We start from the raw sequence: 23,890 nt of genomic DNA on the forward strand, positions 1-23,890 counted from the left end.
TCGGGTAGAATAGGTCAAGTAATTGCCGAGATAATAGAATCCTTGTAAAAAATTTATTATCAATAAGAACAAGTAAAAAGCGTTTGTTTGACGCGTTTCAAACAAAATCAGCGTGTTGTGTATCCTCTATACCCTCTTAATTGGTATCAGAGCAGACACCTGATAAAAGAATCTGTTAATCTTTTCAACAGGTGAGATCTTGCGACAAGGGATGGAGAAAGCACAACGGTTCGTTGCGATACCTAAGCCACTGAAGCTGGATGCTGAGCATTACGGGTATTGGAAGGTGTTGATCAGGCAATCGATTCAAAGTATCGACATGGATGCATGGTTTGCAGTAGAAGATGGTTGGACGCCTCCTACCACAAAGGATGCAAAGGGAGACATTGTCTTGAAATCAAGGACTGAATGGACATCGGATGAGAACACAACAGCCAATCACAACTCTCAGGCGATGTCTGTGATTCTTGGATCTTTGCCAAGGAATAAGTTCACTCAGGTTCTGCAAGACTCATTCGAAGGCACCAACAATGTGAATCATACTCGTCTGGACATGCTTGCATTAGAGTTTGAGAATCAGACCATGGAAGTTGAAGAATCCGTGGATGACTTCACCGGCAAACTGAGCTCCATCACACACGAGGCTGTTGTCCTAGGAAAAACATACAAGGACAAGAAGATGTTGAAGAAATTTCTTAGGAGTCTGCCAGACAAGCTTCAGTCACACAAGTCAGCGATTGATGTATCTCTGAACCCCTATCAACTATAGTCTTATCAGATCATTGGGATGATGCAGGCGTATGATACTGATTCAGTGAACGATGAGCATGGATTCCCTTTGGAGAAAGTCAGGATCCTAATCGAGGAGTTGACTCTGAAAAGGAAGGGAAATAAGGAGCTCATTTCTGAAAAAGGAATCTTGATGGAAAAAGTTTCTACACTTGAAAAGGAGCTCGGTGAAGAGAGAATCAAATCCCAAGGACTGGAAAAACAGCTAGAAGACCAACTGAGAAACATCAAGATGCTGAGTAGGGGGAATAAAGACTTGGATGAGCTCCTGACTGTTGGAAGAACTTCAAACGTTACTTGGAGTCTTGGATATGATGGGACAAGTTCAAAAGGAGGAACACGTTTTGTCAAGGGGACAAATTCAGATGAAAATCTGATGATATCCAACCAGCAGCAGCACACCGCACGGATGCACCTTCGAAGGCTCGAAAGGCGTTGACCAGGAGTATGGCTACTCATAACTGGAGACAGTTAAATTATCAGGTTGATCACAATCATCTGAGGAGCAGAAGAACATGATGTTGGTTTTGCGGAAGTAAGAAACACAACAGAGGTGATTGTTACAGCTTCCTAAATCGTGTTACGCAAGTCAGGCACCACAAGCAGCACCACAAGAATGATAAGCAAGTCTACATAAAGAAAGATGATTTTTATCGTAATGGTGGATATTTATGTACCTTAGTTAAGGTTATGAATAGAGTTGTTCCTGTTAACAACTTCGCTAAGTTTGTTTTTGTGAAGGCAAAGACGAGATCAGAAGCAAGAGTTAGTCAGTCGACTGTCAAACAGCTGAGCAGAAGAACGAGGAATTGTTTCTGTAGTAACCAAGGACAGATTACAGCTAGCTGTAACTTGTGTTACAATCGAGTAACTAAATTGCTGAAGCGAAACAAATATCACAGCGATATTTGTAGATCCAATCGAGATTGGATGAAGAAACATAATGTTTGCCATCATGTTGCTGATAAACAAGGACGTACGACCTTCAAAAGTGTGCGAACTGGTGACAACTGTTACATGTGGAATCTATCCAATCCACATTCAAAGCATTTTGTTCAGAGTGGTGTTCTGAATCCGAAGTGCCTACATAGCCGGACTTGGCTACTGGTAGCAAGGTGCAGCAGTCTGGTAAGTGTTCGAATCATATCCCACATGATGATATGGGAAGGATTCGGGGGGAGAAAGTTACCAAGCCTGCTGGTGGCGGATGAATCAGGAACTGAATCTGATGGTGTTTATACATATGACTGTACATATCTGGAGTCAAAGTTGACGAGCCAAGTCTGTACATAATCAAGGGAGTTGTAGTGCATGGATACCATTACAAGAGTCGGATGCAGTGCAAGATTCTGACTGGACTGGATCCGTGGAAGATTGCTGAAGTACAAGTGGTTGATGCTTCTTCATGGGTAGCAACATGGTCTCGAGGTAGAGTAAGGAGCAGAATATTGTGTCTCTATCCCTTGCTGAAATAGAGTACTTTGCTCTAGGGAGTTGTTACACTCAAATCATGTGGATAAAACAAATGGCAGCTGACTATGGTATGATCTCTGATTCTTTACTAATTTATTGTGATAATAAGAGTGCATTAAACATAGGAAATTATCTTGTTCAACATTGACGCACTAAGCATATTGATATTTTACACCATTTCATTCGTGAACTTGTTGAGGCGAAAATGATAGTAGTTGATCATGTGAGTACTGAATATCAACTATCTGACTTATGTACCAAAATCTTGGAGTTTATTAGCCTCAGTGATCTAAGAAAGTTAATTGGTGTTCGTGAGATCTAATCTGTTTCGTGAGATGTGTTGATCTAAGACAGGAACAAAAAATGCAAGAACATGCCATGTAAATCCAAGGATGAATAGAAGATCAATACTCTGCGAATAAAGGTGTGTTGAAAATAGCTGCCTGTCATGCCGATTCTGTAGCCAGCCGTAAAAGATTGTCGTCTAACAGGAGGTCAAAGAGCTGAGGAGATCAATTTATTGTGCAAACCAAACTAAGGGTATCTAAAGCCTAATTTGGTGTCAAGTGACCATCATGCACTAATATCAGCATTTGAGAAGTCAAGTGATGCTGCTGATATGAAACTGACAGATCAACAGGGATTCAAAGTTTTAAGAAAAAAAGAAAAAAAGAAAGAAAGGAGAACCCTGTTGTATCTAAATCTGAGGAAGTATGGAAATAAAAGCAGCACACTCATGATTCTTTGAGCAATCTCCAAAGGAAAATTCCAGCTGCCTGTTACACGTTGAGCTGATCTACTGGAATTGAAGGCATGACAGTTTGAAAGACTAGCCACTGTACCCAGAGTTGATCTATTAAAGATCTGAGTGGTTATGGTAGCTTCTTGCTGAGTTATGAACAACTGGTTGGCACGGAACACGGAACGGATTTTAAAGGTATTAAAAATGTTTTGAATCCAACATAGTGTACTCACATGTTTCAATAACTTTCTGGGTCACTAAACTCTGTTCATGAGTGAATGGTTGTTCGCTAAATGATTTTTAATCTGAACTATGCTAGCATGTGATGTTGATCGATGGGATGATATGAATCAATGGGATTATATGCAAGTGTGCACTAATGTTTTTGTTTAGTGTTTCAGGCTCTAATTATTTTAGGTATAGCCTAAGCACATTTGTTTTGTAGGCCCATAAACAAATTCAGCCCATTGCTTAATGTCTAGGTTGGAGGGAAAAAGAGTTAGGCTTTCTCATGTCAAATCAGATCTCCCTAGGGAGTCGTTAACTCGAAGACTTGTGCTCATAGAGAATCAAGTTGAAATCTTTCTTGAAGATGAATGCGATTTTCTCTGGACTTCAACGGCTCGTGCAACAAAGATTTGTGACACCGTCGTCAAATCTGTCAGAGGCAGCCTCTGAGGAGCATCCATCGTAGTGTCTGAAAGCTGAAGAGGAAGAAAATCTAAACAAAGCTATGGTGTTGTATGCTGAGCCCGAACCAACATCTCGTAGATCTGAGCTTCCAAACAAGGAGAACCAAGATGAACATGCAGCCGTATCTCCAGAGCCAACGGTGATTGTGGAACTGCCTGACGAGTGTGAATCTACTGTTGTTCATGTGCATAGATCTGAGACACCCATTCAAGCTGAGACCAGAAACCAGACTTGTGACCAAGTTCCACCACTCAACAACCAGAACCCTCAAGTGGTGCAGATCTCTGATGCGTCTGAATCCCCATAAGCTGTTGACTCAACAGATCTGTTTGTGTCCTCCTGTCTGCTGAAAAAGAAACAGTCTGTTGTTGTAGAGAGGATGAAAATACAGAAGACTAACGAAAAGAAGGAAGCTGTTCAAGTTCTTGTGCAGAAATTGGTCTCCAACGACCAGTGAGGGATATGCAAGTATAGACAGGGCTTTGCTTGTGTATCGGATTGCACACAAGTTGTCTTTTGACTTTGTGCGTGACTGGGTGTATGAGTTTTCTCCTGCTAAGATCAATGAGCTGTTTGGTCTGGAATACATGGATGTTAGAACTCAGCGAATGGAAATTGCAAGAATAATGGATGATGAGGTAGCCATATATCTGACTGATGGCAAAGAGAAGGCTTTGAAGAAACTTGTGGGGAACACCTTCTCTAATAGTGGCAAAGAGCTGTTCAAACTCTGTTGTACCAACTGGTCACCAACTACTAACGATGCATATGCACAACCAGACAGAGCTAAACTTGTGTTCATGGTTGCACACAAGACACCGTTTGATTTCGGGAAGATGGTATTTGAGCATATCATGCAGCTTGCGTTGAAAGCCGAGGCAAAACTCTACATTCCTTTCCCGAGTCTTGTGTATCAACTTCTTCAGTCGCAGCATCCTGTGAAGGTTCATGATGAGAAGTCAGTGCCCTTAGTCCAGACTAAGAAGAAGACTGCAAAGAAGCCATCAACACAAGGAGTGCAAACTGGTGACTCCACTAATGGTTCAGGACATCGCAGAGCAATGAAACTGGCCATTGAAGTTCTGCAGACGGCTTTAGATGCTGGTAAGTGTTTCTCTGTTTTCCTCTGAAATATTATATTTCTAATGATGTTTGTGTGATTTTTGACTAAGTCATGTACTTAAGCAGAAGGAGATGTGTCTTATTCTGATGATGATGGGGGAAATTGATTTGTGGGAGAGCTTGATGTTGTTTAACGTTTCAAATCTAGTTTTTGACAAGCTTGTTTTTATTTCAGACCATGCTTTTGTTTTTGTTCTTTTTGAACTGATGATATATATCATCTGAAAACTTGGGTCTGTAATAAGGTTAACACGGCTACTTGGACGAATCTTATCTTTTGATATGTATGCTAAAAACGTTTCTAGATTTTGTCTTCTTGCTGTGTTTGGGTTTCCTTCTGTTTCATTTTCAGGTCTTGTCAGGGAGATTGTTTGATTCAAACAGTTGGTAGAAGCAAACCTGGTTTGGCTGCAGTAGTCTGAGAAGTGGTTGGTCATCAAAGTGTTTTACGATACACTGATTTCAGGTAAGTGTTTTCAACTACTTATCCTGATGTAGATCTTCTGTAACTAGTTGTTTTTAACTTAGTTGTGCACTCAAGCAGGGGGAGATGACTCTGGTTTATAGAATGCTTGATTGTGGGGGAGTTAGACAGACTGTTGACTACTTAGTAATGTTCATGGTTGACTGATTACTTGATAAGTATTGTTGACTAATTACTAGTTGAGTAGTGTTCACTGTTTATGGGGGAGACTTGTTTGAATTTGATTCGTTTTAAGTTTAGACATAGTTTCGCTGCCTGTTGTTAGAGGAGTTCGTTGTTAGAATTCTTCTGAGTGATGTGAACGGTTAAGAACTTGATTTCCGCTGCTATTGATGTTTTGCGTTCTTAACACAGTTCTGATATGAACAAGCTTTTATCTTTAGCTAGATATTGCTTGTTCTGTTTCTTTTTGGTTGGTTTGTTTAGTGTCTTTTCAGGTTGAACCAGAAGGATGCTTGAGTATCAAACTAAGTCAAAAAGGGAGAGATTGAAGATGCAGATTCTGACAACAACGAGCTGATGGAGATCAGGGAGCTGATGGATATCAGGAAGCTGCATCAAATCTACATCAAACGTTTGAGCTGCTGACATGGACGCGTGAGCTGACTTGGAGGAGCTGGAGTGGTTGATGTGACGAGCCAAGAAGCTGTGCTGACTTGGCGTGGTGATCAAAGACGAAAGTCGGTTGAGAAGATTTGGTGAATATTCTTCTCAACAAGTTAAGCAAAGAGATAGGCTTGAATATCAAGGAGGATTTCAAACAAGGAAAGAGATAGGCTTGAATATCAAGAAGGATCTCGAACAAGGAAAGGGATAGGCTTGGCGATCAAGAAAGATTCCTTTAGTGATTCTCGGAGATCATAGGGTTTAGGGTTCTGGAGAATAAGGTATAAGTATTCTAGAGCTAGCATGTAGTCGCTTTAAGCACTATAGAATATTGCCATACGTGTATAGCTTTCGAAGCCTAGCAAAAGCTTAGAAAGTGGGTGTTTGTAATCCCTACTCTTCACAGGCGTGTGATAAGAAACAGAGGAGTGATTAGGCTTAGATTTGTTCTTAGTCGGGGTTGATCATTCGGGTAGAATATGTCAAGTAATTGCCGAGATAATAGAATCCTTGTAAAAGATTTATTATCAATAAGAACAAGTAAAAAGCGTTTATTTGACGTGTTTAAAACAAAATCAGCGTGTTGTGTATCCTCTATACCCTCTTAGTATCTAACATTTTCTACAAAGCTTTTTATCAACTACGATATGGAAGAGATTAACGAATTCAAATATGAATTATCTGATTACATTTTCTTTAGTTTAAAATTGTTTGTCATAAATTTATTTTAATGAAGTTATCTTATCTTGTGGCGAATATTGTTTCAAGCCAATCTTCCTTCGAAATTTTTCGTTCGTCTCTATTCAACGGTGACAAAAGAAATATTAATTTAAAAGAGAATATTAGAGCTTATAATTCTATGTTTGTGTTCACCACTTCTATGGGTGATAATATTGATACTTATGTTAGCGAATGACGTATACGTGGAGCAAATGTATACCGATTTCATAGTCAAAATTTTCATCAAATTGGAAATTACTTCCACATGATTGCGAAAATACAAACAGAATTGTCGCATTGAGGTATTTATTTATCTCCTTCTATGTGTACTTAATTAATAATCATTTCCGCATGTACTAAATAATCATAAAATTGCGATGATTTTTCAGGTACTTTCGAGAAGTATGATACATATTTCTATGTAATCTCAATGTAAACACATTTGCAAAACTTTTATACTCACAAAATTATTTATCTTATACGTTATATTATGGGTTTGTTACACTATGAGGCACTTTCGGAGAAACTTAATTCACTTTAAACACTTTAAAAACTAGAGGCATTTTGCCTTGCTTTTGGAGTGAAATAAAACATATATACCCCCACTAATTCGTTTGAGATATCACTACAAACCGGTTTATGGTTACGTTTGGTATTGGTTTAAAATATACGGTTATAATGGTCGGTTTAGAAAAAACAGTTTGGGCGTGACGACGATCGTCGGATTTCAATAAATTAAACGGCCGAGATTAAACATTGTAACTTCCCTTGCTTTCCGAGTTTAAAAAAACTGAAACACGAGATCCATTGAAACACATAAGATTTTGGGTTTCAATCATCGATCTTTGTCCAACTGTCGTGTCCAAGGAGGTACGATTGTTGAAAACTGATATCATGAAATTAAAACGAATTTTCGTGCATTCTATTTGTTACGGGAATCAGAACATAATCAACTTTTTTTTTCCGTTTATATGTACAGGGATCGATGAACGACTATATCATGGTTATATGTGGAGAGTGGTTTTGTTCTTCGACTGGAGAGTGGAAATTGGAGATATGTAACCAACTTTTCTCAAGGGTTGTACCAATTCATGAGGGAATAACATTGGTTGTGTTGAACGAAGCACTTCTGCAGGAGTTTGGGGTCAAGGGTTTAAATCCTATGTTAAGTTACTCTGTACCGAATAAGAACATGTTTGCAACAAAGGATAAGACTCCACCGGTTATGGTTACAAGCGAGATTGGACTTCAATACTATCTAAAGACCCTTAGAGAAAACAGGGGTCTAAACTTGTTTGTGAAGTTTGAAGAGAAGGTTGATACACCAAATTTGAGTTGTGAAACGCTAGGAGGTAGTGCAAAAAGGAAAGTTGAAAGTTTGTATGATACAGCTAGTGGTTCGAGAAATGCTGACACAAATTCTGGGGATATATCTTTTGGTGTTTCAAAATCTCCTAATGTTCTGGTGACCCCTGTAGACGACGAATTCATGGATGCATTACACGATGCACAAAAAAAAATAGCAAGAAATGATGGGCTGAAATCTAACGAAGAAGTAATTGTTGATGATGAAGATGACATCTTCGTGGATGACTTATTTGGGGACAACAAAACAGAGGAAACCGAAGACGGGATAGATATTTTTGATGATACTATGCCCTGTGGCGGATATGATAAAGAGTTCTGGGGTAATTTCCTGTCGGATGATTATGGTTGCTCAAATGCTGAAGAGTTGATGTCTAAGGGTGGAGTAGATGCAAGGTACAAGGGAAAAAATAATAAAGACGTGAGTTTTGAGGGTTTAAATGATAAGGTAGGCACTAGTGAGGATAAAGTTGTTCAGTGCACAGGTAGTGTTGTCTTTGACCACGCTGTGTTTGTGAGTGGTGGAGGTTCAGGTGTAAACGCAGAGAAGGTAAAAACGGAATGGGCTGCAAAAACTAAGGTTGGTTGTAAAGCTGGGAGCTCTCACGGATTGAGAGGTGGTGCAAGGAAGTTGGAGGAAATTGATGATGAGGAGTTTGATATCCCACCATTATTTGAAGACATCGAGTATGAGGTAGAGAACATACCGGATTTGGATTTAGAGGATGATGGCAAAGGGATATACAAGGGGAAAGTGTATGCAAGCAAAGAAGATTGCCAAATCGGTTTGGCTATATATGCGATCAAGAACATGTTTCATTTCAACCAAACAAGAACAAAGTGGAATTATTCTGTTCTTAGTTGTTCAGATGAGAAATGTGATTGGAGAATTTTGGCGACACTCATGAAAGGTACTGGCTACTATGAAATTAAGAAAGCAAGTCTGGATCACACATGTTCGTTAGATACTAGAGGACAGTTTATGCAGAAGGCAACATCTAAAGTTATTGCATCCGTCTTTAAGGCTAAGTACAGTGATCCTACGTCCGGTCCTGTCCCGATGGATCTACAACAACTAGTTCTAGAAGATTTGAGAGTCTCTGCGTCATACACCAAGTGTTGGAGAGCTAGGGAATCAGCTTTAACTACTGTTGCCAGGAGTGACGAAGAATCATACTGCTATCTGGCTGAATATTTGCATCTACTGAAGCTAACTAATCCTGGAACAATAACACATATAGAAACGCAAAGAGATGTTGAAGATGAGAGCAAAGAGAGGTTTTTGTATATGTTTTTAGCTTTTGGTGCCTCGATAGCAGGATTTAAGCATCTGAGAAGGATATTGGTTGTTGATGGAACACATTTGAAAGGAAAGTACAAAGGGGTCTTACTAACAGCGAGTGGTCAGGATGCAAACTTCCAAGTCTATCCACTTGGATTTGCTGTTGTGGACAGTGAGAATGACGAGTCTTGAACTTGGTTCTTTAGGAAGTTGGAGCGGATCATTGCAGACAGCAAAACTCTGACTATATTATCAGATAGACACTCGTCAATCCTTGTTGCTGTTAAGAGAGTTTTTCCGCAAGCAAATCATGGGGCTTGTATTATTCACCTTTGTAGAAATGTCCAAGCTAAGTACAAGAACAAAGCTTTGACGCAGTTAGTAAAACATGCAGGATATGCGTTTACCGGTACAAAGTTTAAAGAGCTTATAGTCAGATTGAATCCACGAACCAAAATTGCGGTAAGTATCTACATGATATAGGGATGGCTAACTGGACAAGGCATTATTTCAGGGGACAACGTTTCAATCTCATGACTAGCAATATAGCGGAGACGTTAAACATGGCGTTAAACAAAGGTCGATCGTCACATATTGTGGAGTTGATAAGATTTATCAGGTCTATGTTAACTAGATGGTTTAATGCGCGTCCGAAGAAGTCTCTCGAACATAAAGGTCCCGTTCCTCCGGAAGTTGACAAGCAAATAACAAAAACCATGTTAACAACTAATGGGAGCAAGGTTGGGAGGATCACCAACTGGAGCTACGAGATAAGTTGCATGTTAGGTGGAAGAAATGTTGTTGATCTTGAGAAGAAGCAATGTACTTGCAAGAGGTATAATAAACTCAAGATCCCTTGCAGTCATGCTTTGGTGGCTGCGAATAGTTTTAAAATTTCCTACAAGGCTTTAGTTGATGACTGTTTCAAGCCCCACGCATGGGTTTCGAGTTACCGGGAAGCAGTATTCCCTGAAGCTATTGGAAGAGACGAAGAAATACCTGAAGAGCTTGAACACCGATCGATGTTACCACCATATACAAGGAGACCATCAGGGAGGCCAAAGGTAGCCAGAATTCCATCAACACGAGAATACAAGGTAAGGATTTTTTTTTTGCTAAAGTAGTACTTTCTAATTGATTGTTAAAACCTAATGCATAATGTGGTGTGTACATGGTAAATGTAGAAACCTAAGACTAGAAGGACGCAGCAGAACTGGTGCTCGAGGTGCAAAGGCACGGGTCATAAAAGGACAAGTTGTACAAATCCAATTTGAACAAGTTGTTACGGTGGATGACTTTGAGATTGCTATTTAGGATATTAATTGTTTTTCTTTTGTAATGTAATGCGTAGGTGTAAAACATATAAATATTTATTGAGTATTGGATGCTAATTAGGTTTTTCATTTATACTGCTTATGTTACACCAGGGACTCGCAATAATGTCGCAGAAAAGGTACAAGTAGATGAAAATCAAATATTTATGTTTTCTATCCAAATATAGTTGACCATCAGATCATATCCAATCGTTTTGATTCAAATAGATCTATTTGTTAAATTAGTTCGATTAACATGCTTCAATATTGAAAGATACTCCAATCAGGTATATGTTGAAAATTTAGAAATTGTGAGCAAATTATTTTCAGATCAGCTCAGATTTAAAAAATGGAATTAGAACCTATCAGCCATGTAAACAAACATCTTTTCCCATTATATTCTTTTTTAAAACTTATGCAATTGCCAAATTTCTACTAAGAAACAACGTAATGTAAAAGCCCCATGTAAGGTTACAAGTTTGTTGGTTTTGAATAAAAAATGTGGATATTTATTGAATTGGATAATATAGAATAGAGAATATCGCCTAATACATGTGATTTAATATTATATAGCTTAGTTTTTAATAATAAAAAAACCTTTAAAAACTTGGTAATGAAATGGATGTCTCTGAATACTTACATGTAGATAGGAAATGAATATTTATTTGTCTATCCACACACCCCAGACCAATAAGATATAACCAATCGTTAGTATTTTTGAAATTAGTATAGTTGGAAAATTTTGCTATGCATGCTCCAAAATCGAAAGAGTCCCTATAAGTCATGATAAACGAGAAAGATGTTCACTAGTTTATACGTTAAATACAAGAGAGAAATACAACTTCATAATAAGATTACATTAATAAACTAGATAAAAGAGTAAAACAAAAGAGATAGTTATATTCTGAAAGTGGGTTACTGATGTTTTTAAATAAACTAGGAAAGCAGAAGGATGTCTCTGAAGAGGAAGAAGTAGATGCAATGTGAACATCTCCCACCATTATATTCGTTGTAAAATTCATGGATGAGCCAACACTCTGGATAATCCTCATAATGAAAGAGCTCAGCATAAGATCCGAATCGTTTTGGTTCCGAATCAGAAACGTGCCCAATTAGTGTCTTGGCCATGATATCTACATCTGTAAAACACTTGTTCTCTCCTTTGAAAGTATTAAAGGCGTCTAATACTTCATTACCTGCGCAACGGTTTAGAGCAATGTAAAGAAGTTTGGCTATAGGAATGACATCTTTACAATCACTCAATAATGAAATGGCGCCAATCAGGTCCAGAGAACAGAACTCTACCTTAAGCTTTGGAGATACATAGCGTAAAGGTTTCGTTTTGCAAGACATTTTGAGTAGAATGAGAAGTGAACAGAGTCGGGCGAAGACATGTTGATGAAGTCAGACTTTTATCTAAACGAACTCGGGATAGTGTTTCGACAGAGAAAGCTGCAGATTTCCCTTCATGACCAGATTTTCATAGCCTCAATTCCTTCTTCTGAAACGTGGCTAACATTTAGTGCGAGAATAGGTTCCAGAATGTGTAATCTTGCAATCTTCCTCTGTTGACAACGCAGACGAAAAGTTAGAGAAGTTACATATACTTTGTGGAATGAATGTAAACTATATTGTTTAAAAAAATGAAAAATTTAACCTGTGTGTCTCTAGGTTGTGTGATAGAGTGTAGACATTTGGATGATGTACTCATTTTGTCAATCTGTTGCGAATAACGAAAGAGTAAGATGTGATGGAGAGAGAAGTTTTAGTACTGAGCAAAACGGTTTACAAATGAGTAATAAAAACAGAGTAATTATTTGGAAGTTTCTCTTAATAGGTCACAATCGTGAGGGATGAAGCTTAATGGGGAGTACGGGTTCAGTTATATATTAACTCTAAATATAAAAGCTACCACTTGAATTCCATTAAAGCAAATTCATATACAAAAATGCAAGTCATAGTTCTGAAACAACTCTAATCATTTGTATAATAATTGTGACACCTTATAGTTGAAAACTCGAACAATATATAAATAAAGTTGGCGAAATATGCAAAACAAACTAATACATAAAACCAAGAATAAAAACTTAGATTCAAATATTTGTTCTGCAATCGAGAAGAACGATAAGATGAACATAAATGAAATTGGTACTTCTGAAAGTATTACTTATGAAATGTGTACAATTTCATGGGACAGGTAATAGTAAATAGATGTGTTACACCACTGTCCCTCGTACTCATTGAGGTTCTGATGGTCCGACCAACACTCACCATAATCCTCGAACTCCCAGGTTTTTTTGTATGTCCCTTGGCGACGTGGACAAACCTCGTTGATATGGAACATTAGTTTATCTGCGAATAAGTCGACTTCACTAAATTTGTAGTACCTTCGCTTGTATTGAATATAAAATTCCCACGGAATTGATCGAGCGCAACTATGGAGCATGATGTAAAGTAGACCAGCATGTGGGAAAACATCCTTTATGACATCCAATATAGCAATTGACTCCTGGAGCTCAAACATATGAAATGCCAACACTAAACTCTGAAGATATAGGGCGTACGGATTTTTTGCGGTGAGGCATTTGGTGTAAAACATGTGATAACTAGACGATTCTTCAGCCATATGAATAAAAAAAGGGGACTTATCTATTCGAACAGAAGAAAAGGTTTCACTTGAAAAAACAGCAGCTTTTCCATCTGGACCTGATTGAATCCAAGCCTTTAACATATCTACATCGTCCTCAGAAACTAAGTTGACTATTTTAGCTGCTACGTGATCAGGCATGTGGAAATCAGGGAACGGAGGAGGCTGAAAGAAAATGCGTACTAACGTTAACACCAAATTTGTGAGGCTATATACAAATTCAAAACAAAATTTCGCAATTTTTGGATCAATTTCAGTCTATATAAAATGAGTGTCTCAATTCGATTGAAATTTGTTTTGAGTAAACATTACCTGTAGGTTAAAATGAACCAAAGGTTGACGAAGACGCTGCACGACAAATTGATTTCCCCTAACAGGGGCAAGGGCACTTGGGGGTCGCCAGTAATGTCTAGTAGGGGACATTGGTCGAGGGTGGGTACATTTTCTTTTCTCGCAGACGATTTTTGACATTTTGAATTATCAAATTAGTATAGTACTGAAAGTGAACAAATAACGATCTAAGGAATTTGAAGAAACACCGATAATTAAAGAGGACCGAACTAGGCTGAAGGGAAACGGATTTGAGATCGTGATGAAATGGGAACCCTAATTCTCTGGACAAATGAGTAGGGAGTGGTGTGGTGGAGCGATGGGTTACCGAATATAATTAGTGGATCCTATAAATATTCCAAAAAATTGTTCGTGATAGTAAATTAGATATGTCCATATTCTCACGTCCATGAATATATATACGCATGGTCTATAATATATTACATAGACGTGCTACAGTGATTTGTTACAGCCAATTTAGCCGGAACTTATTTATGGGGATTTAGGTTCGAAATTTTTTTTCTTCATTTTTTTCGTAAATTTGAGAAGAGATTAGATTTTATATCCATAGACTGAAGTCATTAAAGACAAAAAAAATATTGTTAAAACGATAAAACTTCGCTTATATAGAAATGTAGATGGAATGCAAACAAGAATTAACATAACAACAAAACATCAGAAATAGAATTTTAAACAGTTTGAGTAAGTTATTATGGTTTGACGTTTTACAAACAGTTGTGATCCTGTATGTGGGTAATTCTTCAGTTTTAAAACAGTTCAACAATGTTCCATAGGTAAACTTAATTCAGACACTTGATTACTATTGTAATGCTTAATCTAAGTTTTTGTTGCAATAAATAAAAAGGAGAAATTTTGAATAAATAAATAACTTTTTTATTAATATATAATATCATTTATAAAAATATTAAAACATTGTTGGAGGTAAACATAAGATTTGAAAAAAACAGAAAAGAAGATGAGATAACAATTGTAAGCAACAAGCACTTTGATAGTTCTAAGCATCTTCCATTAGTCGACAACCATTTTGATTTCTTCAACTTCCTCAACATCAGGTTCGGGATACATGGTTGATATTGGCGCATGGCTAACAATCTTAAACCAGTTACAACCTGGATAATATCTAACAACCTTCCACCAAGCAAGTGCAATAACAACATTGTTCTTGCGAAATGCTCGAAACCTTTTCTCCAAGTCCACTGCAATTTGTCCATAAGCCTCGCATTCCAATGTATCTTTGCTGAAAATCAGTAAAAATATGAGATTATATAGTAACCTTACTACAAAAATGTATAAACATGATATGTTTGGAAAAAAACTGAAAATTGATGTTGAAGAAATGTGTTTTTTTATCCATGATCATGAACGGCAGTTTGAATCCGACCGTATCTTTCCCGTTACTTGCGGTATTAGTGAGAATCCCAATCTTCACGAGTGCACCAATAACATCTATAAGAAATATGTCGGAGATATGTGTTTAAAAAAATATTTTTTTTGAAAAATGTGAATGAAATTTATGAAGAAGCCATTACTTACCAACCAAGGTATGTTTGCCAACAACATCATCCACAATGTAGTCAAATGGAGTGAACTTGTTGAGTAAACTAGTTGCTAAAGGTGTGGAAGAAGTGATAATGGTGTGATCCATGAATAGAATGCGAAACTCATGAGGAGTTGTTCTTATTGGTTCGCAGTTAGGTCGAACGAGAAACGTACTTATCGTTTTCCATTAATTCTCTTGGATCCTGTCAAAGTAGAAGGCAGAGAAACGAGGTCCGATGGTTGCTTCTATTTGGGTGCCCTGTTACAAACAACATTTTAGGGGTGAGGGATAGACGGGTAAATAAAAATTCCGCAAATTGCAAAATAAATTGAAGAAAATTGTTTACCCATTCATCGGCCAAGACAAGACGTAGTTTGAAATCGTTCGGGTTGAGCAATTTAAATTCTCAATACCATGACACAGATGATCCAGCCAGTAACCATCGGAGACAACTCGTAAAGATTATGATGTTGAACCATCGTGAACAGGAGAAGTAAAGAGTAACGAAAACTGAGAAATATGGTAAGCTTTAGTTTTGTTTTGCGTTTGTGATGTGGTTGTCTTGATGAAATCGTGAGTAGCAGTTGAATCTATACAAACTGAAACGATGTAAACTGTCATAACGACGTGTTGATTCGTCGAAGGAATTAAACATTGTAACTTTTAATTAAAAAAACGTTGGTTCTATGAAAGTTCAATAAAGTAAAATAGAGTTTGAAATACGGTATGGGGATTTAATTTGTCTTGTACTAAGCATTAATTCGGTTTGACCTCGGAAATTCGTCTTGAAGCAGGTTGCGGATATCATCAATTTATATTTGTTCATAATCTTTTTTTCTGTCCAAAATAACATGTCCACCGATAACCGTCCGTTTGGATGTAATATAAATATTGGATCTGAGTTTTATGACCCAAACGGGTTAGCATTTGAGAATCTTTTCTGGGAAATTAACTTAATCAAACGTGCTCAACAGATTCATGTCAACCAAAAAAGTTAGTTGGAGGAATGGATGAATTTACCTAGGATTAAACTTCAAAAGATATAAGATATATCAAGTATAGAAATGTACATGACAAGATAACAATGGACACATTATGAACATATTGATTTCTATGCTTCATACTCTCCGTAAAGCTCCACCCATAAGGTAGCTCTATAGCATTCGGCTGCAAAATTCTCATATGCTATTGGTTTGTACAATACAGCATTCAAAGCATGTGAATTTTTGGCTTCAAGACATTTTGTGAAGAAATGATAATAGATGGAGTGCGTCATGGACCACCACATGTAATAACGAGATTTGTCAACGCGTACACAACTTAGAGTTTCCTTTGAATACAAAGCCGATTTAAATAGTGGTCCAGCTTTCACAAAGGGTTTCAGAGCATACACGTCTTCTTCAACAACGTAGCTAACAATTTTAGCAAGTACTGGTGCCGGTATGTGAATTTCAGGGATAATAGCAACCTGCGTAAAAAAAAAAAAAGGTAGGAAACAATTGGTTTTTTGTTTATGTTGGATGTCAAACGTATAAAACTATAGCTTATGATACGCTGCACTACCTTTTTGACACCTGAAACAGATGAGGGTTCACTCATGTCGACCTTCGTTAACTTGAGCATAATTTCTATGTTTTGAAGTTGATACTAATGGAATGGGTATGGAAGAAACTTAAACGAATCGTGGAAGGTTTTTGTAGCTAGAGATTATTATGGTTAGATTAATTTTTATATTTTTCCGGTTTATTTAAAGTTGTAGTTGTGAAGGTGGGAATATTCCCGTTATGGAGTGAAGTAAAATTAGATTGTTCTTTCAAGGTAAAAGAGAATAATAATATTCTCTATATAACTACCACATGATCTACATATCCACATAAACCTTTTGACTTTTAGTTAACTAAATTAGGAATATTTACTTTAAAAAGTGTCGCTCCAAATCAAAACTTATCTCCGTAACACTTGCGAAATGGTTAAGATAGGAAATATTCTGCTTTTCAAATTTCAGTTTGTGGGGCGAAATTAAAGGAAGTAGAAGAATAGAAGAATATAAACCATATCCTTTTTTAAATAAGTATCCACGATTTCTCCCCAGTTTAGAAATTATTCCTTATTTGATTTCTTGCGAGCATATCAATAATGAGAAGACAGAAACGAAGCAGTGAACCATCCGCCGGCTGTAGTGTGAAAATGGTTTTTCATACATTACAAAAATCATAAACTCTCCTACTTTATACTTTTATTTATATTGTCTTATTAGGTTTTTATTTTTTGGCCAGGAAACCACCATTCAAGAATTTCACATGCTCCCTCTATTGCTTGCTAAAATTGTTAGCTACCTGGCTGAAGATGGCGTGGATGCATTGAAAAATTTGATCAAAGCAGGTCCGGTATTTAAGGAGGCTGTGTATTCAGAGGAAACACTATGTTGTGTCCGACTTGACAGATCTCGGTATTTCATGTGGTGGTCAATGCCACACTCGATTTATTATCATTTCTTCAATAAATGTCTTGAAGCAAAAAATCCCCATGCTTTGACTGCTGTATTGTACAAAGGAATAGCATATGAGAATTTTGTTGAAGAATGCTACAGGGCACCTTTATGGGTGGAGCCTTATGGAGAGGACGGAGGATGGGTACAAATCGATGGAGCTTACTCGGCTTAGCCCCGAGTGCGAGCAATGAATGCAAGGTGCTGCCGATGCAAAAGTGCAGCACAGAAAACTTGTCCAAATATGTGAAGTTCGATTTTAATGTTGTCTTTTTTTTTTAACCATTAGGAACCTTTGTTTTTCATTTATTAGCTCCTTTCTTTTTTTCTGGTTTTAGTTTTCCAATTATGCTACATTACCATTTAAGATGTGGACCATTCTACTAAGTAAGTAACAAACCTTTAGTATATAATTAGTATAAAATAATAATCCACATATCGTATACCTTATGGATATAAATATATGGATGGAACACAATAATATAATCAAGCTCTATCCATTACAAAACCGCATATCACATTAAATCCATGTATAACATATAAAATAGAGATTGTTCCTTTTGGGAGTAATGAAAAAAAAGGATAAACATAATTCATACAACAACAATTATATTATGTTTACTATTCAACAAAGCAAAATAGAACACACACGTTCAGAAAATAGCTTACAAGGTGATAATATTCAAAAGGAAAGTTAAGATGGTTAATATTACAAAAAGCAGAGAAAGTGATCACTTGTTACTAAAGTCAGATGCATAGAGGGGGCAGACAAACTCCTCATAAATGTCCATGGCATATTTACGCCTAAAAGAGTCAACGTGCTTATCTGTTATTTTCGCCATGTTCTCTGGGGGATTATCACTTGCTTGAATCTCAAGGAACTTCATTCCCACCGGGCCACAGTCACCAGATCACAAATTCTTATATAAGCCATCTAATCGCTTCCAATAAAAAGCTGAAGACCATGATTTCTGAGAAAGCAAGGACACCAACACCTCCATATGCTAGGTAAACAATTGTTGACAACAACACCAAGAATTAGACTTTCTCACTAAAGATTATAAAGGTAATATTGGTAAAAAATTGTTGATTTTATACTAGAGTTGAAACCCAGTTTGTAGGCTTGGCAAGTGATAGAAGGAATGAGTTTGAAATTAAGAATCCACACGAAGTGAGATGTTCACTGCGAGGAAAAAAAAAGCATAAGCTTATAACAAGATTATAACTGTATTGGTGATAAATAAAATGAATGTATAACCATACGTATTCGGTGCATCGGAGAGGGTATTGCGAAACAGTGCAAACTCTGATTTACTCATTGAAGGTAAAAGTTCATATGAGGCCGTTTTTGATTTTGATAATAACTCTGCTACAAGAAAAACTTTAGCTTCAGACAGAATTGGTTTCTCTCTTTCTTCCGCCGGAGATGAATCTGAAACATCAACATAACATTCTTCCTGTACATTATAATGTAATATTAGTGCAAAGAAGAAAACCATCATAAGGTTTGAAAGTAGGAACATTAGTTTATAGTATTAAAGATGTTGTGTTTATCTTATTTAGAGCATACCTGGTTATCATCCAGATCATGTGCCCCAATGTCTCGAGAATCAGTGATTTGATCCTGATAGGATATGTCAAAAAGGATAAGTAATTATCTGTATGAAAATATTATTGAAACTGATATCTAAAAAACATAATTTTTGGAGAGATGGACAGAATTATAGTATTTGAAAAAACCTCCGTTGGAGTGGGAGAAGATTCTGATTGTTTGTCAGGTTTGGAATTTGTATCATAAATTGGATGGGAATATATTACCATAGCCTGCAATAATGCGATTGGTTTTGAAAATGTATTAAACTATCTTGAGGAAATATAAAATGAAGAGACCTATTATAAGAAAAATATCCTACAAATTATTTTGTAACCAAATAATCATGTCGAATAACACAGCCTTGTTGTTACTGTTTACCTTCATGGGGTCACCTTCGAAGTTGACTTCTGGTGGTGTCTGTGACATAAGGTTGTCCAATTTAAAGTGAACAAGAGAGCCTAATTAAGTATTGACATAAGGTTGACCTTCTTTTTTGCGAACTTTGCAAACCCTAACAATGAATGAGATGCTGGAGCCGCCTCCATGGTGTCCTGAATGTTGTAGAACACAAAAATATGGTGAGAAAAACATTAGCAAATATTATCTGCAAATTATAACGTATCCACAAACTCCTGTCCAATATAAATAATTAACTTGCTATAGCAAAATTTATTTCAGACATAAGGTTGACATCCTTTTTAAAGACAATAATTAGTTCATACATAATCTTGACTTCTTTAAGAACATAATTAGTTCATTCATAGTTCAGACATAATCTTAAAGAAATACCTTCGCCTGCTGTTCTTCAGAGCTTTGTTCTATTGGCAGATCTATATCAGAATGTGATGCAGGCTCCCTGTCCAATGAGTCCTGAAAGTAATTGTCAAATAAATCTGTTGTGTTAAAGATAAAGAGAGGAAAATAGAATATGTATTTTCGATGGTTAAAGAAAGGCTTTGGCTTTGATTTGTTGTGTTTGTATTTATAAAAGTACCTGCAGTTTGCCATAAACATCTGTTTCATTAGCATTCGTTTGCAGTTCTTCAGAGTTGTGTTCTTTTGGCAGATCTAAACCAGAATGTGTTGCAGGAACTCTCTCTGATGCGTCCTGCAAGTAATTGTAGAATGGATTTGGTTAAAAAAAACATAACCATTGGTCTGCGCAGTAGGTCCAACAAATACTATATTATCTTACAGCAATAATATGATCTTGGTGGAGAGGGAGTAGTTTTTCGACGCTTGGATCTGACCTTGGATCAACCTGTTTGGAAATTACAATAGTCAATGTCTCTTATATATATAAGTCATTATGGGTGTCCAAGAAAACCTGTCCACCCAGGATTAATATTAAAGACAGCACAAAAACAAAATGTAGTTTTGATGGTTAAAGAAAGGCTTTGATTTGTTGTGTTTGTATTTATAAAAGATAAAAGTACCTTCATTTGGCTATCAACATCTTCCTCATTGGCATTCGATTCCTGTTCTTCAGTGTTGTGTTCTTTTGACAGATCTAAACCAGAAGGTATGGCAGGAACTCTCTCCGATGCGTCCTGCAAGTAATTGTAGAATGAATTTGGTCAAAAAAACAAATATAAACATTGGTCTGCGCAGTAGGTCTAACAAATACTATATTATCTTACATCACTAATATGGTCTTGGTTGAGAGGAAGTACTTTTTCGACGCTTGGGTTTGAACTTGGATCAACCTGATTGGAAATCACAATAGTCAATGTCTCTTATATATATAAGTCATTATGGGTGAGCAAGACAACCTGTCCACCCAGAATTAACATTAAAGACAGCAGAAAAGAAAATTTAGTTTTGATGGTTGAAGTAAGGCTATGATTTGTTGTGTTTGTAGTTATAAAAGTACCTGCATTTGGCTATCAACATCTTCCTCATTGGCATTTTGATCTTTGACATCAGTGTCATAAACAGGGTTGCCTTCATTTGCATCATCATTATTAGAGTGCTCTGATTGTAGTGGGGTAACAAATACATCCATGGGGTCATCAGTAATCTCCTGCAATAAGATGTGTTAACGTCGTTAATTCTACCAAGTTTGTAAATAGTTGAAGTTAACTATTACACTAACCGTGTTTATCAATGGGGTACTATCACTGGAGTCTTGAGCTTTATCTAAATGATCGTCTGGGACTTGCTGTGCAACTTCAGGCTGTCCAAATACATGCTTAGACAGCGTGTGTGACTGAGATGAAGTCTATGAGAAAATTAAAAGATTTATTATGACAGCCTGAAGTTGAAGTCTATGCTAATGTTCAAATATTTAAAACAGTTTGAAATCTTGAATACCTCAGGGGTTTGAGATTGGATAGGGACCTCCATTGTCTTCTTGCGCTTTGATCTAGAAGAACATGCAACAAAACTGGAGGAGAGTTTTGTGGACCGCTTGAATCTGACAGCTTTTTTGGCTTTTTCAAGCTTCATTACACGGTTCGATAGCTCTTCCACCTTAGTTTGTAGTTCACTAATGAGCCTAGACTTCTCATCATCAGAGAGATTGAGTACCGGTTTACTACGAGTTGAATACCTTCGCTTGGATTTGGGAGCCACAGACTTCACACCTAATTTCTTCTCTTTCTTCTTACGGTCCACATTGTGCTTTTTATGAACACCAGATAGCTTCTTCTTTGGGAATGAAATTGGAGGCAATGTGGCATCACCTCTTGGCCAATCGGTTTTTTGGAATTGATGAGATGCCAATATCAAATCATACATGTATGCAACTTTTTTATCTTTCACCTCATCGTCCCACTCTGCCCAACTTTGGTCAGCATTAAGGTCTCCAACTATAAGCGGATCCACTGGCAGCTGTACAAAATTAGAAGGTTAGTAATAGTATATAAGACTGGATTTATAGAAAGAGAATATTATAGACACAATATAAATAATTGAGGTGAAAAAGAATACCTTAAGGTTGCTTTCCAAAGCATGAATCTGAGGAAGCGATATAACTTGTTTTGGATGAGTTAATCGTTTCCAATGGAGGATTGTCTTAGAGGTCGAGTCATCTAACAGCAAATCTAACAGTCCAGGTATGTTACGAAATGCTATGAGCTGCAACGCTAGGGGGAAACCTTTCAAACGGAATGTTTTCTGCTGAAGTCGACTCACCAAACTCTTGATAGGGTCAGTTGTCAACTGTCTTTTACCAGTGGACTTACCGGGATTTCGTTTGTCGGGTCTCATTCCTACTACAGTCTTCAGAAAAGACTCTCTACCCCAAGGAAATGAAAGGAATTTATCCAGATCTGCCAACATCTCTACATATTTATATGTAGGTCTACTGATTTGGTTCGATGCTATGAGTACACCATCTACAATAAGTAGAAACGCGAGCTTAAGTCTGTGGTCAGATGACAATGTCTTGCGTTTGTTGGTTAGCATGTCAGAAACATCCCCTAAGGTAACAGTCTTGTCTGGACCAATTAACTCGTCCCAGTAACTCTTCATGCCATCAACATAAACCGGATCATCATCTGGATCATAATCCTCAGAAAACTCACCACAGGGCAATCACTTGCAAATTCAGGTAATGAAAATCTCAGGGGGTATCCACCAAATACTGTCCACAGCTCATACTTTTTCTTTGTTACCAGCTGTCTACATAGCAAGGCATGCATAAGCTTACCAGACATCGCACACTTACTAACCGGCAAATGGAATAGAGGTCCAAAGCAACATTGAAGAATGAAATCCAATTCCTTTGTCCCCTGAAAGTCCTTCCGGATAAAGGATAGAATATCTGGTCTTGAGTATATATTTAGCCTTCCCCTCGGATATTGATCGATGGCGAAGAGTCTATTAGGAAGATTTGAATCACACTGAGAAGATGGTTCCTGAGACGTTGACCCTGTCATTAGCAAGAAACAAGTTCAGAAGATTAAGATTAGATTAACAGATAATATGACCAAATAAAACGAGTTCACAAACGTCTGTCTATTGCTTGCCTAGATTAGATTAACAGAGTAAGAGTACCTTCCATAGTGTAACAGAATAAACTTGTCTGCCAATGCTATCGATTTAGATGTTAAACTGTCTTCCAAATCCTGTAACCGAAACAGATAAACTCATCTTAGATATGGCAGTAATAGATATAGGAAAAGGAAATTATAACTATATGCAGATATTATTTTTTTAAAACAAGTCAAAATCTGAAGTATCTTTTTCATCTCCACAAAAGAAAGTCAAGTTGCAAATGAAACTGACAAAATACCAGAGAGTGAACAAAACAAAGTTCACAAACCAGCATAAGATTAGGTGTAATCACTAAACTACAGCGAAAATAAAATTGAACGGATTAGAAAAGGATCACTCTGAAGAACCAGCAGAAGGACAACTCTAAGAACCTAACAAAGCCTTGTAAGTGAAAGAAACCAAAAATAATTAAGGCTACTTCAGAAATGAGAACAAGAGTTAGCAAAATTCATCAACAAATTATATGGTTTTGTCAATCAAATGAGTTTGTTACAAATGAATTACGTTTCCAAAACAAAAAATTCCATTGTTTATAACTGAAATACGAAAAGAAAACTAAACAATGAAAGAATTCACATAAAGATATCTTACTAATGGGATTGTACAATTACTCTATTATTGTTTTTTGCTAACATATAACTTAGAAGCACCACTAAAATGCATATCAAACGAATAAAGATTT

The 23,890-nt window shown here is 36.9% G+C and overlaps 10 pseudogenes across 10 annotated transcripts; 5 read left to right on the forward strand and 5 right to left on the reverse strand.

Moving 5' to 3' along the window:
• Window positions 1-260: 260 nt before the first annotated feature.
• On the forward strand, window positions 261-1,141 carry AT3G42472 (annotated as a pseudogene; the record flags this gene model as incomplete). The annotated part of the gene is made up of 1 exon: window positions 261-1,141.
• Window positions 1,142-2,100: 959 nt separating this feature from the next.
• AT3G42474 lies at window positions 2,101-2,581 on the forward strand (annotated as a pseudogene; the record flags this gene model as incomplete). Its single annotated transcript has 1 exon — window positions 2,101-2,581.
• Window positions 2,582-4,203: 1,622 nt separating this feature from the next.
• AT3G42476 lies at window positions 4,204-4,861 on the forward strand (annotated as a pseudogene; the record flags this gene model as incomplete). Its single annotated transcript has 1 exon — window positions 4,204-4,861.
• Window positions 4,862-7,614: 2,753 nt separating this feature from the next.
• On the forward strand, window positions 7,615-10,344 carry AT3G42478 (annotated as a pseudogene; the record flags this gene model as incomplete). The annotated part of the gene is made up of 1 exon: window positions 7,615-10,344.
• A 1,181-nt stretch (window positions 10,345-11,525) lies between these two features.
• AT3G42480 lies at window positions 11,526-11,942 on the reverse strand (annotated as a pseudogene; the record flags this gene model as incomplete). Its single annotated transcript has 1 exon — window positions 11,526-11,942.
• An 814-nt stretch (window positions 11,943-12,756) lies between these two features.
• Window positions 12,757-13,707, reverse strand: AT3G42490 (annotated as a pseudogene; the record flags this gene model as incomplete). The annotated part of the gene is made up of 2 exons: window positions 12,757-13,401; window positions 13,549-13,707.
• Window positions 13,708-14,595: 888 nt separating this feature from the next.
• On the reverse strand, window positions 14,596-15,232 carry AT3G42500 (annotated as a pseudogene; the record flags this gene model as incomplete). The annotated part of the gene is made up of 3 exons: window positions 14,596-14,824; window positions 14,952-15,033; window positions 15,121-15,232.
• A 1,006-nt stretch (window positions 15,233-16,238) lies between these two features.
• Window positions 16,239-16,726, reverse strand: AT3G42510 (annotated as a pseudogene; the record flags this gene model as incomplete). Its single annotated transcript has 2 exons — window positions 16,239-16,595; window positions 16,691-16,726.
• Window positions 16,727-17,263: 537 nt separating this feature from the next.
• AT3G42520 lies at window positions 17,264-17,790 on the forward strand (annotated as a pseudogene; the record flags this gene model as incomplete). The annotated part of the gene is made up of 2 exons: window positions 17,264-17,317; window positions 17,404-17,790.
• Window positions 17,791-18,346: 556 nt separating this feature from the next.
• On the reverse strand, window positions 18,347-23,090 carry AT3G42530 (annotated as a pseudogene; the record flags this gene model as incomplete). Its single annotated transcript has 16 exons — window positions 18,347-18,496; window positions 18,714-18,798; window positions 18,879-19,072; window positions 19,186-19,239; window positions 19,588-19,626; window positions 19,695-19,760; window positions 19,999-20,079; window positions 20,204-20,317; window positions 20,405-20,470; window positions 20,646-20,759; window positions 20,850-20,915; window positions 21,083-21,232; window positions 21,305-21,430; window positions 21,523-22,041; window positions 22,141-22,722; window positions 22,827-23,090.
• Between the last annotated feature and the right edge of the window lie 800 nt (window positions 23,091-23,890).

This window comes from Arabidopsis thaliana, chromosome 3 (assembly GCF_000001735.4).
Source record: "Arabidopsis thaliana chromosome 3, partial sequence".
NCBI classification, from domain to species: Eukaryota; Viridiplantae; Streptophyta; class Magnoliopsida; order Brassicales; family Brassicaceae; genus Arabidopsis; species Arabidopsis thaliana.